This window comes from Python bivittatus, unplaced genomic scaffold, assembly GCF_059951505.1.
Source record: "Python bivittatus isolate LINGU-HERP-01145 unplaced genomic scaffold, Pbiv_v1 ctg000070_np1212, whole genome shotgun sequence".
Classification (NCBI taxonomy): Eukaryota; Metazoa; Chordata; class Lepidosauria; order Squamata; family Pythonidae; genus Python; species Python bivittatus.
In genome coordinates, this window is record NW_028277034.1 from 7,896,269 (window position 1) to 7,913,958 (window position 17,690).

Consider the following 17,690-nt stretch of genomic DNA (forward strand, 5'->3'; position numbering starts at 1 on the left):
ACTTCTCATAATAGTGGTAGCAGTCTGTCTTCTTAACTGCTCTGCATCATGTGGAATAACTGGTCAAAATATTTGCATGTTTGGAAATGATAAGCATTCTAAGAATGGGAAGAAGACATCCTTCAGATAATTTTGAGTGTTCTTGTTGCTTCAGGTAAAGAATACATTGGATTTTTATTTGTTTCTTTGTTTCACATAGCTGTAGGCTACTCTGTACACAATGTCTTCAAAAGTTATATGACTTGATCGTCCAATAGGGAATCCTCTAGAAATCAATGTGTTTTTACCCATGATGGTCAGCATCATGGGTAGCCAGGTAAGATAAGCAGCTATAATGCCAACCAAATAGTCAGAGAGAGAAAATAGAGAAAAGTTAGATTCAGCCAGACTGCTGCTATCTCTGCTGATCAGGCCTATAAATGTCCAGTACCCGGAAGTGATAGAACTCCTTGCAAAAAGCTTGTCTATCATTTTAGCAGTACACATGAGATGCTGTACTGAGATACACGATGTGACTCTGCCACAGGACAGTATTAAGCTGGAATTTATTTACTCAGCAAATGATTGACAAATTCTTTTAAAGTGTATGTTTCTTTTAAATTAAATTTAAAGAAACATGCACTTATCCATTACTTTTCTTCAAAATAAACAAACTGATCTGCAGTCTTTAAAATCACTTATATTCTACCTCTTAGGATGCAGGGTCTACCAAAGTAATTACATAAGCAATTATAAATTTTTAAAAATGTATTTTTAAAAGTTAAAATAACTACTAGGATTCATTCCACAGAACAGTTAGTATTGGGAAGTCCAGCTGATTCAAGCAAGCTTTATGGAAGGTCTCCACTGATTTTCATCTGTCTTTATTCAAGGATCTTTCTCATAAGGTTCTTGTCCTGTGTTTGGGGGATGGGAAGGGGAGAATCTAGCAGCTAACATTTTGAAGGGAAATATTCCTCCTCCTACTCCTGCTCCTCCTCTTCTCATTTGCCCTGCTTGGTTGCAGCGTTTCCTTGTTCCTGTACTCACGTAATTCACACTGTAAAGCTATCGGTCCATGATGTGATGAGAGCTTTTATTTTTCAGCCAGCTTGACACAGAGCCTGATGCTGATTAAGATTGCGAGTGAGTGACTGGTCCAGGTTCAAGGTCACCAGCTGGCTTCTATGCCTGTGGGAGGACTACAAGCTGGGTCTCCCCACTGAGTCCAGCACCTTCACCACTACACCATGCTGGCTCTTGAAACAATTAACCTGTTACATCAACATTTTATGGTTCAGAGAAAGCCAGCACTGACCTGCTCTTTTGACATGTATTGTTACAGTCCTGACTTTGAATATCTTTTGCTCTCACTGCCACTGCTGTTGTACACCTGCAATTAGATGGACAAAATGCCCAGTTCCACGCCTGCTGTTCCAAAAGTAAATCAGCAGAAATGAAACAAATAACTGTTTCAGTAATAACTAAAACTAACTTGCATATGGGGCTGGGGTAGGGAATGAAGAACAAAGTTATCTAAACAAAGCAAAACCAGCCTTTTTAAATGTAAAAATATCTACCAAACTGCAGACCGACTAGTGTTTTTTCTCTAGCATACTTCATATTGAATTTAGTCATGATTAGAGGCACACAATGTGTATCACAAAATAAGACATAACATCATTACCAATGTAAATCTACCCGGCCCATCAGGTCCAGCAAAAGGGGCAGGTTATGGGTCCCGTCCATTAAGGGATGTCATCTGACAGGACCCAGGAGTAGAGCCTTTTCTGCAGTGGCACCCACCCTTTGGAACATCATTCCCCCTGAGGTCATACTGGCCCCAACCATACTGGCCTTCTGGAAGGGCCCAGAAATATCTGGCTTGGGGATCTGGTAGTGGTAGTGTGGAGCCTGCAAAATGGCACTCTCCCGCAGATTATGCTTTTATGTTTTTTAACAGTTTTTGTTGTTTTAGTGTCTTTTAATTGAGTTTTTTTTCTTAGGATTTTGGTTATTTTTTGTATTGTTTCTTGTGTTTTCAACTCTGTAAGCCAGCCAGAGTCACATATGTGAGATGGGTGGCTATATAAATTGAACAAATAAATAAATCAAATTTAGCCCCTAAATATACAAAAAGGAGCAGTATATGACTTGATCTTGCAGCAGGTTATCAAACAACAAAACTAAATGATTTTTAAAAACTGTTAGGAAGAAAATAAATCTGTTGTATAGGTAAATCAAGGCTTAACTGGAAAATAAAAAGAAGTTTGTTTTTATTTTAAGTTGTAGAGGCATTCTGATGAAGAAAGATATGTCCTAGCCTTCCGAGGCCACCGAGAGTCCACACCAACCAAATTGTTGAAGGCAAAAGAATGCATAGCAATATCTTGGTAATTACATTTAAAAGGCCAGGAATATGGTTGTGAAGATGCCTGATTTAGTGAAGGTCATCCATTTAGTGGCAGTTGCCCACATCATACTAAGTCATAGTTTGTTACAACCATGGCTTGTCAATAAGCTACAATAGTTGAATTCATCCGATATACTAGATCAAAAGTGAACAAACCACACTATGGCTTAGAGTAATGTGTGAACCCAGCATTAATTTATGATATCATAGTATACTGGCTCCACAACTTTCCAGACTAACTAAAGCAACCAGCTGCAGCAGTTATTGAATAAAGTCTAAACTTACTCCTTTTTGCTGGAAGATGAAGAGAGTTTGACACTGACTCTCCTTTTGTCACAAAAGTTTCTTTGCAATCATAAGAAACACACTCACATCCACACAAAGACTGTATTGGCTCATACTAAATCCACTTATCTTTTCCCCAATCTAGTACACAAGAAAGATATACAAGCTATTCATGTTCTACGGCAACCATTATTAAAAGACATACTCTTTTGACTTTGCAAGATAATAAATAACTATCATGATTAGCAACATTGATGTCCTTAAACTCCGTAAATGTGTCAAATATCCTTTCCTAATGATGAATCTGTTCTTTTATCTTGCTAGTCCAAAGTACAGAAGATGGCATAAAACTACACAATACCTTTATTAAATCTTTGTGTAATGTAATATCCTTGAGTTACTAGAACTGCTGTCAGATATAGTCATCTTTGCATTGGCAGAAATAACACACCCAAGACAAACAGAAAACAAAAACCATTTGGCATGTTAATCCAAGCATTCACTCATTTTTCTTAATATGCTAGTATTTTGCAATCTGGAGTTCAACGGTATTTGGAACAAGAACTGCCAGATGCACACGCTGGATTCAGAAGAAGCAGGAGCGCTCAGAATCACATTGCAAACATCTGGTGGATAATGGAAAAGGGATATTCCAAAACTGTATTTATTTTTGTTGTATTAATTATACTATGGCTTTTGATGTGTAGACCACATAATAAATTGTGGATAGATTTTAAAAACTTGAATGCACTGGGCTGCATCATCTGCCTATTGAAGAATTTGCATGGTGACTAGGAAACAACAGTTAGAACAGAAAATGGTAACTAAATCATTTAGAATTGTGAAAGGAGTGCCCCAACATGAAACCTCTGGATTCTTATCTTTCTTTTCCTTTGGTTTATTTTCTAAGGGTTTTCTTCTTCTTTTTATCTTTTATTCAGTTTGATTTAGACTTTTTTTTCTTTTTTTTAAGGATACAGTTTATCATACAGTAAACCTGAGATGAGATCAGCCTGCACCCTGTTGACTTTTAGGAAAACTGTAAAAATGTAGCTTTTTAAGAAAGATCTGAGAGGGATCTGGAATTAGTTGGGAGCCCCACCCTGGTTTATTTTGGATATTTATTGTTGCTTTGTGGCCAGAGTCTGAGTAATTTTCTTTGCTACAGATTTTGTTATTGTTGCTCTGGTTATATTGTTTTATTGGTTTAAACTTCTTACTGTAAGAAGAGATGATACACCACTCAGAATGCCACTGGACTGAGGTGACATATAAGCTCTAGTAAATAATGCAATGCAATACAATATAGCAGCTTGGGGGATTGTTGAGAGGGTCTTGAAGGGGTGTTGAGGGGGGAGTAGCTTTAGGGGGTTGTTGGGAGGTGCTCTTTAAAATATATCGCATTTAAAAATATATATAATAGTCATATACAGGTAGTCCTCACTTAATGACCATTCATTCAGTGACCATTTGAAATTACAGCAGTACTGAAAAAATGGACTTACAACCCATGCCCAAAGTTATGGCCATTGCAGCGTCCCTGTGGTCACATGATCAAAATTTGGGCACTTGGCAGCCGGACCGCACATATGACCTCAGGGGTGCTGCAACTCCCCCCACCCGCCTATCTCCCCACCATGCAATGTAGCTGCAATTTTTCAAGAGAGTAATTTTTGCAATTGACTACAATACTACATGGGAAATTTACAGAAGAGGAAGGAGATATGCTTAATCTTGTCGCCACACTGATTATTTTTCTGCTCAGAATTGGCTTGTCTTTTTCCAATAAAATATTTGTGTTAACTTTTTTTCCTCTATACAGAGCCAAGTTCATTTTGAAAAGGGACGTGTTGCTGGAGATAATTGGTGATGGGAGGCAACGTTGCTACCCCTGAGCACAGTTGTGAACACCTTTGCCTGGATCTAACCTTCTCTATTTAACTGTCATTTACAGTAGTCCCCAGGTTAAGAAAGCCCGGGTTACAGACAGCCCATAGTTAAGAACGGAGCCTATTGTAACAAAATTCAAGTTAAATGCACAATGGTTCAGGTTAATTACACAATACTACTTGTACAGCATTATACAATAACTTACATGCAAATTTGACTTAAGGACAGACCCTGGGAACGGAACTTGTTCTTAAACTGGGGACTACCTGTACATTATGTAAGAAAGGACTAATGAACACATCGGTAGCCATACTGTCCTTTCACTCACACTCAGAAAGATTTGAAACAATTATATTAAAAGAAAATGCAATTTAGAAATATGCTATTTCATAAAATAGTAACATTCTTTTTAAAAAAGGAAAGGGTTTAAATCACTTACATCAAAGATACCTATATAAACACATAATGTAAGCATCAAAAGAAAGCCATTTTTCCAGTCTGTATTAATTTGCATTTGTCTTGGGCTAGCAAGCGGAAGAAAGGTTGGTAATTGCTAAAATGTACCAACAGCCTGTAGACTTCAAATAACAATATTCGTTGTTCATGAAAACTCAAATAAAATGTTTGATTACAAAAGAGGCTAATTGTAATTTCTTTTGAACTTTAGAGCTCTTCGACTGAAGTAACCAAATATCCAAAAGATCAGTTTAGTGCCACATCACAAGTTGGGTTCAAGAGATGTTTTAATTTGACATCATCTACATGTTACTTACAATATTCTTTCAATATATTGTTTCCTATGTATAGCTTTTCTTTTTCCTTTTATTGATTTCATTTGTGTTAACCAAATATTTGTACAATTCATTAGATACATCTTTTGCCTAGAAATGGGGTATGAAACGTCTTATAGTAGTGTAAGGTGTTTTTTAAAAATATATATTTATATTTTATTTCAATTCTAGTTAGCTGCCCAAAGTTGCATTGGTGAGATGAACAGCCATATCAGTCTAAATAAATAAATAAAGGTGTGTTACATTATATTTGCCATATGCTAGTTTAGATCTGCTGGTTGAGATTTGCTGGTTATCCACTCATATTTTATTGCTTATATTATTTTTTCCCCCTTACTGTATTTTCTACATTCTTTTCAATGTGCATTTGTATCAGCATTATTCTTTTCCTGGAAAATCATAATAATAAAAAAAGAAAATAATAAAAGCCTATTTCAAAAACATACACAAATAATTCAGATGGTCAGTTTAAACCATTCAGATCCTTTACGATTCATTCTGAAAAACTTATATTTTGGTGTTGTGGAAGACCAAGGCACATAGATAAAAATCAGCTGTCCTGACCCAAATCCAAGATCAGTGCTAGGTAGCAAGATCATCTGAAGTTGCCTTATACAGAACCAGAACAGAAGAAAAATTCCCATTTCTACACTGGACCTCTGACTTCTACATGCAAACTATAGAACTATATGACAGCATGCAAAAAAGAGAGAGTTTTTCCTTTCTCCAGAAATTGTTTTGATAGAGATTATGAATGTTAAACCAGGAAATGCTTCTTTGCAAGAATGCTGTCACTCATCTGCGCACATATACATATTTTCCCTCTCTCTCTCTCTCTCTCTCTCTCTCTTTCCTTTCATGGTATTAGGCAAAAAGGACTATGTAAATACAGAATGTTATCAACTTACAATAATGTTCTTAAAGCAGGCAAGCTGAATTTCCCTCCTGGCATTAACAATCCAAAAACTTAGGACATCTCTTCTGTCTTTTTCAATGTCATGATTTTTTTTTTCTTGAAGAAAAAAGAAGATTAAGTAGTAGAAGACTTAAATGACTTCTGAATCCCCATATCGTTCCATGACTAAGGAGAGCAATAGCACAATAAACCTTTGTTTTAATAATTCCTGCAGCAAGCCAGGTGCCAACCCAATTTTTAAACACTTGTGTGTTTTTTTTTAAATCCTTTGAATACTGTGTGTATGTATGCAATATTCAGAATTAGTGTCATTCAGGCAGTCCATTAATTTAAACTTAAATATTTTCTTACAAGTTTGAATAATTTGGCTTGCAAAGCAAACTTCCCGTTTACTGGTCCTTCTCTTGTTGCAGCCTGACAGACCGAAATAAATTAGAAAGAACTTTTCTTGGCATGGAGATAAGTGATGGACATCTGCTAGCTATCTGCATAACAGGCCTCAGAAGCAGAATGAATGGTTTTCTTTTAAAATAAATGAAAAGGGAAAAAACATATGATTGTAGCCATTGTGCCTATTTGGCGTATTTCAAGGATGAATGTGGCATCTCGGAAAATATACAAAGAAGCTGAAACAAAACAACGGCATTTGCTATAATAACTTTAAACACTGGTAATTATGGCATGACTTACTGTAGTCTGTTCTGCTTCAGGAGATGTGTGAAGTATATTATTAAGCTAGAAATAAATGTTCACATGATTTGTGGGGAAGCTGATGGCAAAGAGTAGAGTCAGATATAAATCTAATGCATAGCTCAGGGTACTTAATTGTTTCCGGCTTCGCCTGCAAGTCAAGTGAATATATGTGGGACCAACCGGGCCATTTTGAGTATTGAGAACATGTTACGGATGCCCTTGAAAATGGCTCCCAAGGTATGTCCAGTCACAAAATGGCTGTCATTGGCTAAGTTTGCATTGCCATCTTCTCCTATCTCCTCTTTGTCTTTTTCTGTGCAGATGAGTACATCTGAAAGAAAGCATTAGGTTACATTCACTTACCGCTATATATAGAAAATAAGAAAAAGAAAAAAGAAATGAAATGAAAAAAGAAGGAAAGAAAGAAAACAGAATTATGACTTCCGCCCTTCTTTCTAGCCATTTTATTCTTTCCCCTTCCTCTTTGACCCTTTTTAATCCCCACACTTACCATTTTATTTTCTAAGAATGGATATGGGGTTGATGTGAGGCCCATTGACCTGATGATGTAAATAAAGATGACACCATCTGCAGCATGACAGATTCCATTTTAACTATTTTTAATTAAATCTTTACAATTAAACTCCAGTATGTCAGGCGCTTAGCAGGCACCGATGGAAGTGTCTGTGGGCACATTGATGCTCTGGGACCACACTCCCTATCCTGGCTGGGTGTTTGTCCTTGTAACTCAACAGGATATTCTTTTATGTGTATGATAAGTGGAGTGTCATCCACAGAAGAGGATATCACAATACATTTGTTAGGGTTTAAAGTGCCCCATGTTATGTGTTGTTTTTGACAGGACAGATGGACGGTAGCTTTATATTCACAGCTCTATTTTTTAAAAATACAATAGTTAGCTGCTCTAATCAGCAGCTCAACCATGCTAATTAAAAAAATCCAAAAATAATATTGCAAAACTCCTTCAAGCATCAATGTTTTTCAAGAGGATGGAATCACTAATACCGCAAATGATTTTGACACTATATGTTTGCAGTTTCAGTTTACACAACAACTTGCTCAGCTAATCCATGTTGCCATAGCAACAGTTCACTGCCTTACCATGGTAACAGCATATGATTTCTTAGTACCTAAATGACCTTTGTGCTACAGATAAATTCTTAAAGAAATAGGGTAGGCAGGGCAAATATATCCACTCCAGCATTTTTGGAGGTTCACAAGGAAATGCAGTGCATATAGATCAGTGTTTCTCAACCTTGGCAGCTTGAAGATGTGTGGACTTCAACTCCCAGAATTCCCCAGCCAGCATGCTGGGGTTCTTGCTGGCTGGGGAATTCTGGAAGTTGAAGTTCACACATCTTAAAGTTCCCAAGGTTGAGAAACACTGCTATAGATGAACGCACAGACAGAAATGCACCCTTCCCTGAAATCAAGCAAGAATTAAAATATCCTTCTGCAAACTAAGGCCCTATAGAATTTTGGTTCCACCAGCAGGTCATTGTTCCTACTACATTATGTGTCTTTACAGATACGGCTAAGTTGCCTGGTAATTTAGGAGGAACCATGAAAATATGTTATTTTCAGTAATGAATTATCCAGCTAGCCTAATTCTGCACTTTAGTCTCCAAGCAATTTAGGGCTCAGGAAATAAAAATACTAGGAAAGATATAGCAATGGTAGACAGATGGCAGCTTTCTGTACCAAGGCAAATGAAGAAACAGTGTAAGGCTTTCAGTATTTGCCCTCCTCTTCTTTTATAACTCTGGCTCTCTGTGAAAACAAAGAACACCTATGATGCAACCTCAACAAACATTGCACGATGGAAATAATCCTATTTAAAAGTAAGCCACTTGCATAAATCAGTTCAAAGGTTACAACAGAGAGCTTGAAACATACTCAGCTACAATGAAAGAGCTCAGCCTCTTAGAAAAACCTGGACTGATCAATCTTCAAACCAATTAAGGTATTTACTAATGAAGATGTATTATTTTACACAAGTCACATGTTTAAAGCATCTCTATTCATTCCCTCTTTTCTCAGGCAACCAATAAATAGAATAAATTATAGCGTAACATTTTAAAGCTTCACTTTATATCCAGCACTGACTTCTTTTTTTCAGAAGTGCAGGAATTAACACTATAGGATCAATCAAAATGATTAAAAATCTTAAAACAGTAAAACAGATCTTTACAATCCAAATATTTTAACTCTCTTGCAGATGTCCATTAGAGGTAACCCCTTTGGAAGGAAGTTGAACAGATAATATATTTCTGAAGATCCTGAAACACCGAAAGGTCTCTGAAGATAGCAGCAATGATAGGCAACTTCTCAGATATTCTACAAAGGACGTCAATATGCTTTCATGTTGTGCTTTTTTTTTCTGGCTGGGTTTCTTTATTCCAAATCCTACTTTATCAGAAAGGAGAAGTCATAAAAATCCCAGCTTTAGGACTGTTCAAAAAACAATGAAAATGCAATAAAGGTATATAGTTCATGAATACAAATATTAAAATCACAGCAAATTTTCATTTAGATTGGTGTGAAAGAGACAAAGTGAGTTAACTACTGGAAAAATGAGAAACTGAAGTTCAGTTCAGAAGTGCAATCTTAACAGGAAGTCTGTACCTGATCTGGATGCTGTGTAGCTCCAACCTTACAGTCCATATCTGGTGTAAGTGTTCCTGCAACCTGACAAAATTCAGCAGGCAAACTTCATGCAGTTATACATGCAAAGGCCATCTGAAATCTGACACAGAAGTTTGTGTTGTATCACAAGTGTCTAGCAGAAGACATTATGGCATCACATGTGTCAAGATTTCATTTGGGAAATGACATAATTTGCCTCAGTTGTGTCATGATGTCATGATGCAAATGATGCCCAGTATAACATTTACCTAATTTGTGCAATGACATCATGGTATGCATGCTGTCACTCTGCCCCTTTGCAGATGTCCCTGACTGCATGTGTTCACAGGAACACCAGTACCAGACTTGGGATGAAATGGGTGGAAGTCTGTGGCTGCCAGCATTTTGAATCCCCAGTGAGTTGAAGGAATGGAGAGAACTTGGGGGAAACTGAAATATAATTATTGATAGCTGCTGTAGAGAGTAAGGCAAATGAACTTGATGGAGAAATGCAAGATCCGTTACTAGGGCAATGAAAGGTAAAAAATATTTTAAGTCCACAACAGACAGATAGTGTACGTGAGTGCCTCAGAAAGACACCTCCCTAATTCACAGAAGTATAAGGAGGAGGAGGCGGTATAGCACTATTCTGTTATTAAACAGAATTTGCAAGTTTCTGTTATAGCCAATCTCAATAAAAGTACGTTCAGCAATCCTGTGGAGTTGATTTCTTGGTCTGGTCTTCCTGGTGGGCTGAGCGTTTATATAAACTGAGATGCAGGGTAGAAATTTAATAGTAAAACAAGCTTAAATGGTAAATGGACATAACTCTTCATCCTTAGAGTAGCTGGATAATTCCTTATCACTCAATGCACCTTTGTGCAGAGCAACAGGCACCTGCGACTTTATGGCACATAGCAAGGCTTTAAGAAGTCATGAATCCTGCTAATAAAAGGGGGCACTTATAAACTTCTTGTGTTTATCTTTTGATTTGATTCCTGTCACTCAGGAACAGGGAATTTACTCATACACCAGTAAAATTTCTGACAGTGTGGGTGTGTGCTGTTGCTGTTGCAAGATGGTGCATTCCAGGAGTTAATCAAGGTAGCGATAGAACCATGAGGACTATTGATGCAGCTGGCATTTTTTCTTCACTGAATTAGTCTCCTCTGTGCCAAAAGTAAGATTATTCTACCTGCCTCACTTCTTCAATGATATCCCATTGAGTTTTGCCCAAGTTAGTAATTTCTTCCTCATGAGCAGCCTCCACAAACCATCTCATATTATTCAGGAAGCCCCCAGTCTGCCCAAAGAAATTTGGAGGAAAAGCAGAGATGCCTGCAGGGTGGAATACAAAGCAGAAGACTTCTCTCACTTCATTTAATTTAATCTCTTGGCACCCAAGAGATATATACACCATTTGGGAGAGACATTTCCAGGTATATCTTCCAAGAATTATTACAGTTACATCTAGAAATACAATGTTATTCTCACTTTCACTTACACAGCTGGAACCAAACAGAGCCAAAAATAGAAAGATGAGTCTGGGAACTAGTCCAAGACATTGAAAGTGTCCCTGTAAATAATCTATGGAATGCACAGTCATTTCTGGCTTGTTTAAAACAAACTTTTCGTTCTCTATTTTTAATAAATATTTGTCCTTTAATTAGAATGGATGGACAGTTAAAAGGTCAGTATCAGTATTAACAGAGGCTAAAAGTCAGAGTTGAATTATTCTTACCTTCAGTTACTTCACATATTCCTATGTGTGCCTAGGTAGACATCTCTCATGAGTAACTGTCACTGTGTTGGATGAACATATTAGCCCTTTCTAGTATTTTACTAGTACTAGAAAATACGCTGTGCACACCGAGGGAAAGGATGCCAGCTCGTTTTGCCTCATTCACTGGCCTTCCTCGTCTATTAAGACTCTCCACCTCGTTGAGGACTTTGGAAAATCTGGCCGCCTGCCATTTTGCCTCTGAGTACAGAAGAGCCGTTGATGGAAAGAAACTTAAGAATGAATCATGCTCATTCAATCTGAGGGTTGTTGTTCTTTGCTTTGCCACAGCAGCCATGACAACAGTTATTCATTTATTAAACAATTGCTGGGATGTTAGCTAAGCATCCAGTTAGAGGAGAGGAAACAGCAAAGATGCTGGCATTTTCTAAAAAATCCAAGACTTATATTTAAAATGGTGTGAAATTTCTCTAACATACCCTAAAAGGAAACCTTGTTTCATTTATATTTCCTGAAAAAAAAAAAAGGCAACATGAGACTCATGGGATGAACTTGATCACCACTACCTGAACAAACTGTACACTCAAGGTTGTCAGGATGATAAAGGGAGAAAGAGAGAGAAAGATTGCCATCCAAGCTCTTTAGAGGAAGGCTGTATAAACATATCTATGGAAAAGGAGAACTGGGAAAAAATATTTTTTCTCCTCAGGTCCCCGCAACCACAGAATAGTAACCGGTATGTTCTCATGATGCTCCCTTTGCTTCATCTGTGTTCATCTGAGCAGCTTAAAGTTATCTTTAGCTACTCTGGTTTTAAATGAGTGATTCCCCTTTTCTGGTAAGACAATTTTGCCCTGGAAATGATGAATAAGATTAGTTTGCTGTAGATATGATTGATTTCATGTTACAGTGATGGGGATCCTACTGCCCACTTTAAGCTGCTGCAGGCATCTTCCCTCCTTGCTGAGGCGTGGTTGCTGCTGGGCCCTGATGAGGGCATGGTTGCTGGGCATTACTCTATGTGTTCATTTTGTCTTGGGCCACAGGAGAGAGAACAGACAGTCAGCTTCCACAGCCTTCATGTGTGCCACTCACCAGCCTCAATACTGAAGCAAATAGGGTTTAGCTTGTCGGGTCAGAAAATTTATGAAGCGTCCTTTTTCTGCCAGCTCTGGTAGGCCTGGAAAATTGCACTTTAACATAAGTATCTGGCTGTGCCTAGGATCTAGCTAATACACACTGGGAATAGTATTTTTTTTATTTCCAAGGCAAACACCAGTTTAACCCACATCCATTTTTGTAGGACTCAGAAATGCAAGTCACATTATCTGTAATCCTTAAGCAGGGAAGGAACATTTCTGGCCTGTAGCTTCATCTGGCCTACAATCCTGAGGTAAGGCCCATCATTCTTCCTCTCACTGAACAGCCAGCACTGAAGATCCTGGTTACACCCTGGGATAGTGCCCTTCTAGAATTTCTCCTCACTTATCCGTTTTTCCAAAGATGAACTGGAAGATCAATCTGCAAGTGCTTTCAAGTAGTACCTTTTGGGTACATTGTCTGACTGCACCTTTCCCCTTTGGAGAAGGTACAGGGTGCTCTCCCTGATTCCAAAGGTCTCCTTGATGCAGTGCTTCCCAAACCTTTTCGTTCATTACCCAAAACCCTAACTTCGAACAGTCGCTAAACAAATGGTCATAATTTGAGGACTAACTGTATTATAAAAAAATATAATTGAATGATCTTTATGTCATTTCAACAAATTACCATCAGTAATTTCATTGATTTTCATCTTAGTAGGAATACTTTGGAAGATTTTCAAATATATTTTAGTACACGTGGCAATCTTGAAGTCAATTTAAATGTCGCTGTTGGGTTCATGTGTTGTTACCTAAGAAAAACCACATTTACCCAATTCTGGGTAATTCATCCAGGTTTGGGAAGGACTGCCTTGATGGAATTCATCTGAATGACAGCTCTTGGAGTTGCTGCTTGATGGGAGGACTCTCAAGCAACTGCTTTCTCACCCTTTGCCAGGCTCACAGATTTCCTCTTTTGGAAAGATATGGAGTAGATAATGTAGTTGAGTGCTAATAGCAGTCCAGTTCCAGGGAGGACCTTCTCCAAAGTGTTCTAATCACATTGAAGAGCCTCATTCCCAAAGCTCAGTGATATTTGTTGGACAAACTAGAATGGATCATGTTTCTTACGGGTAGTCCTTCTTTAGCGACCGCAATTGGGGCAGCAAATTGGTTGTTAAGAGAGGCTGTTGCTAAGTGAAAATCATGTGACCATGACCATACTTATGATTTTACTTCAGTTTTCCTTTGTTTCTCGCTTCTTCCTTCAGCTGAACTGGGGTTCTTTCTCTTTGAGGACATCTTGGTATGGGATAAGTAAGCAAGAGAAAATAAGAGCAAAGAGACTCTGCAAAGGTTGTAAATGCAAGGACTGGTGGCTAAGGTATTTTTTTTAAGGACCATCATAACTTTGAATGGTTACCAAATGAGGCAGTCACTAAGTGAGGACTACCTGTATTAGAATAACCCTGTAGGCTGGTGTATAGTTATCTAACTACAATTCCTGTGTAGCATTAGGGCAAGAAGGAGAGGCAAAAGTCTTGAAGCTTAGTTTGTTAGCATTAGAGATTTGCACAGAAATTCAATTCCCGTTTTAGAATCAAGATGGCAAAATCAGTTGGGGAGAAAAAATTGTTTCCTTTGTGAAAGGATTTCAACTAGAATTACCAAATCTGGACAACCAGTAGATGGTGGCAAATAAGCAATTCTTTCTGTATCTCTTTTCTGACAGCTAGTAGCCATTTGGATCTCTGCAGCCAGACCTGATAGCCTTAATTTACACACACCTCTGAGTATGCTTTGAGAGAAACCCAAAGGTATGTTTAAACAATGCTGACACCTAGTGGCTGCACACTGCCCAGATGTTCTGGCCTTTGACAAAAGCTAGCCAATATAGATTTCTACAGACTAGTATCCAGCCCTGGTTTAGCTAGTGAGTTACAAGACTAAAACCCCATCATTTGGGTAAAAAGGAGATGAAGGCTAATTTTTTGTTCAGAAGTAGGACACTTGTAATGTTGCTAGTTCTTACGAGCAGAATTATACAGCTGGATTGTTTCTTAATAAAAGTGACCCGGATGGAAAACAAGCCAGTCAGGAATGTTTGTAAGTACCAGCGAGGCTGCTATGCAGAAAATGGAACACAACTGGTGTTCTTGAGAATAGAATCAGACCCAGTGGATGGAAAATATATGAGAGCAGACTGCAGCTAAACATTTGGAGAAATGTTCTATTGGAAAGAATTATTTGATAGAGGAACAGACTGAAAAGTTGATGACCTTGACTTTGCTTGAAATACTGCACAGGCTATCTGTGGGGATGCTATAGATCAGTTGAAGCTTTCAAACTTTGTGACCCCCTAAAATGTTAAATGAATTTGTGCAACCCTTAATCCTGACTAATGATTTAATTGGAGCTAGGTTTAGGCAAGAAATTAATCTAATATTTTTGATAATTTATTTTTAGTCTATATATATCAAGTAAAACAGTAATAGAACCTTACAACTATATAAAATAAAACCATTTCATTGAGATAAACCAAAAAGCAATCAAATTTAAAACAATACTTCTTAATGGGATAGATGAGCTCACTTACTTCTGTATTCCTCATATCTGGATTTAATTTTTGAAGTATCCACTCTATTTTCTTGTTCAAGTTTATTTTTTACCAATATTTACTCCTTATGCCAGCAACTATATAAAATAGGCTATTGTAATCATGATGTGTGTGAATCTGGTGAAACAGCAGGTTTAAAAGTCCTGTTGTTAAATAAATATGCTCAGAGCCTCTTCACTTAATTTTATGTAGTAATTTTGCAAACTGATCCAAAATTTAAGGACATATATTGTTGATAATTTTATTTTCAAACTAAAGTCAGAAAAGAATGGTTCTTGTTGGGTGGGAGTGAGCATGCTTGGTATCAATTTGGCATCTGTTAAAATAACAGATAAAAATACACTAAATTCATTAACACATACACTTCTACAGACACCCCAAAGACTATGAATATATGAACCATGTTAGCAGAGATACCAGACACGCACAAATATTTTCCAGAGAAGCTGAATCTGTCAGTGATATTGCCAGTATCTAAAAGTTCTGCCCGTTTCAATTGTTTTGAATACCCCAAATTCATAAAACATATTATGCTTTAATCAAAGCAAATTACAAACATTTATCACCCTTGTTGGCATAACAGTTTGTAATACATACCTTTCAACATTCTGTAAAATAGATATGCAAGTATGAAAAAGAGTATTTCAAAATGACATTTTATAACATGAATAATAATTTAAAGAACATAGTATTGGTGGCAGATCATAGAAGCCTTGTTCTTTTGCTAAGAAAAGGAAGTAAACGGAAAACCAGTTCCTAAGTTCAGTAACACTAAAACTATGAGCTTGACTTCCATGCCCAAGGCAATCATTAACACAAACAACTCCTAAGTTGCTCACAACCTTCCAGGGGATCACAACCCCAGTCTGATAACCCTTGGTAAAAACATCTCATGATGATAGGAACAAGGAATTGTCCTATCTTTAAATCAGATTTTTTAAACTCTCTTCCCTAGAATTCTAGAGGTTTGTGAGAACTTGGGGTCCTATGACAGCCTCAGGACGAAAAAAGTTGATTCAAATCTCAAATGTAGCCAATTTTGTATCACTAGAGCTTTGCCTCTTAATCAGGGATTCAGGGATTGTTTTTTAATTAACCAATTCTACGGCCTGAAAAAATATGAAAACCCCTGCTCTAAGTGATGTCCATGGTGCCCTCCAATGGAATTATAATTCTATAAGAAAGCAGCAGGAGCAAAGAAATAAGTATTCAGAGGAGTAATTAGCATCAAACATCTGGCCACCAGCCAGCAAGCATCCACTGTGTCCCTAACTTTGAAGCATGAAAAATAAGTGATTCATTGAAACATAAAGAACCTGACAGTGTTCCTTTATCCTCATAAGCAAGGAAGAAGTAAATATTTAACCACCAACTGGTAAACCTTTTGCCTGAGCTAAAACTTTAAGCACCTGTTTTTTCAAACAACTAACGTGGAGCAGCAAAGGATGAGAAGCAAAGATGTGGATTAGTGAGTGAACAATTTGCTGTGCATTAAATAGGTTGGGTAATTGATATTGTTAATTCAATAATAAGGTAATTGCATAATTAATGAAGCAGAATGCCTATTGTGATAAGAACCAAATCTGTCTGCAACCATAAGAGCTAAGCACTCGAGGAAGTCATGTGTTACTCATTTCTCAGCTCCTAGTCTGTTATTAGGACACACAGCCTGGTTTGGCTGAGGACAAATCTTGCATGCTGTTTTTCTCCAAGTCATTTGTTTCATAAAAAGATCCCTAGTTGTCAGTGATGCTTGTGGGTATTTTCAAACATACAGAACATGAGTATTTCTTCTTATACAGCTAATTACATTTTGAATTGAGTCAAACTGTCCAGGCTATTTTATTCTTCCTGTCCAGGTCTAGGAGGCGGCTAGGCTGAGAAGACACTGGGGAAGGAGAACTCAGCCCATAGTCCCATCCAACCCAGTTTCTGGCCACAAAAGAAGCTAAGGAGTAAGAGGGTCTTCCTGGAGGCTGGGAAAATCTGCTACCTAACTTACTATGGTTCTACAGAAGCTTGTTTGGGTGTAGGGAATTAGGGAATGGTTCTTCCTGAAAATAAAGTCTCTTTTAAATAATAAATTCATATATATGACCATAATAACTCTTCTGTCCTTCCATAAGACCCTGAAAATCTGGTTCTTCCCATGGGCATTTGGCCAGAATAGGCAATGAGCCCTGCTGAAATGAAAGAACTTGAACAAGATACATGTTGATTGGCCTTGGTGAATTCTGTTATTTTTAAAATTTCTGTTATTCTGTTACTCTGTTGCTCTGTTGTATGGTTAACAAATTCAAGGTGGTGGCAATTACGGTGTGATTGAAGCTCCACCTGTTTTTCATGTGTGTCACACAAGCGGAGCTTCAATCACATTGTCATGGTCAACCATCTTGACTTTTTTGATTATATTCTGTAGACACCCCTGATTTTATTTAAATTAAAATAAAATAGGATGGCTGGTGTGGGTCTTCCGGGCTGTGTGGCCGTGTTCTTGAAGTTTTGTTTCCTAACGTTTTGCCAGCACCTGTGACCGGCATCTTCAGAGTGCAGGAACACAGACAGGAGCAGTTCTTTCTGTGCCCAGGGTGATGTGACCCTTCTGTGGGTATTTATAGAGATCGGGGGGGGGGGAAGGGG

General features: G+C 37.7%; 1 long non-coding RNA gene across 15 annotated transcripts in view; it reads right to left on the bottom strand.

The window, feature by feature from the left end:
• The window catches only part of LOC107326845 (uncharacterized), a 33,005-nt gene that overhangs the window by 9,936 nt on the left and 5,379 nt on the right, over positions 1 to 17,690 (bottom strand). For 2 of the 15 annotated variants that reach the window (XR_015794341.1, XR_015794342.1), the window contains exon 2: positions 6,267 to 7,298. This is a non-coding gene — a long non-coding RNA (uncharacterized LOC107326845). The other 13 variants (XR_015794340.1, XR_015794321.1, XR_015794327.1 and 10 more) reach the window with 13 other exon arrangements.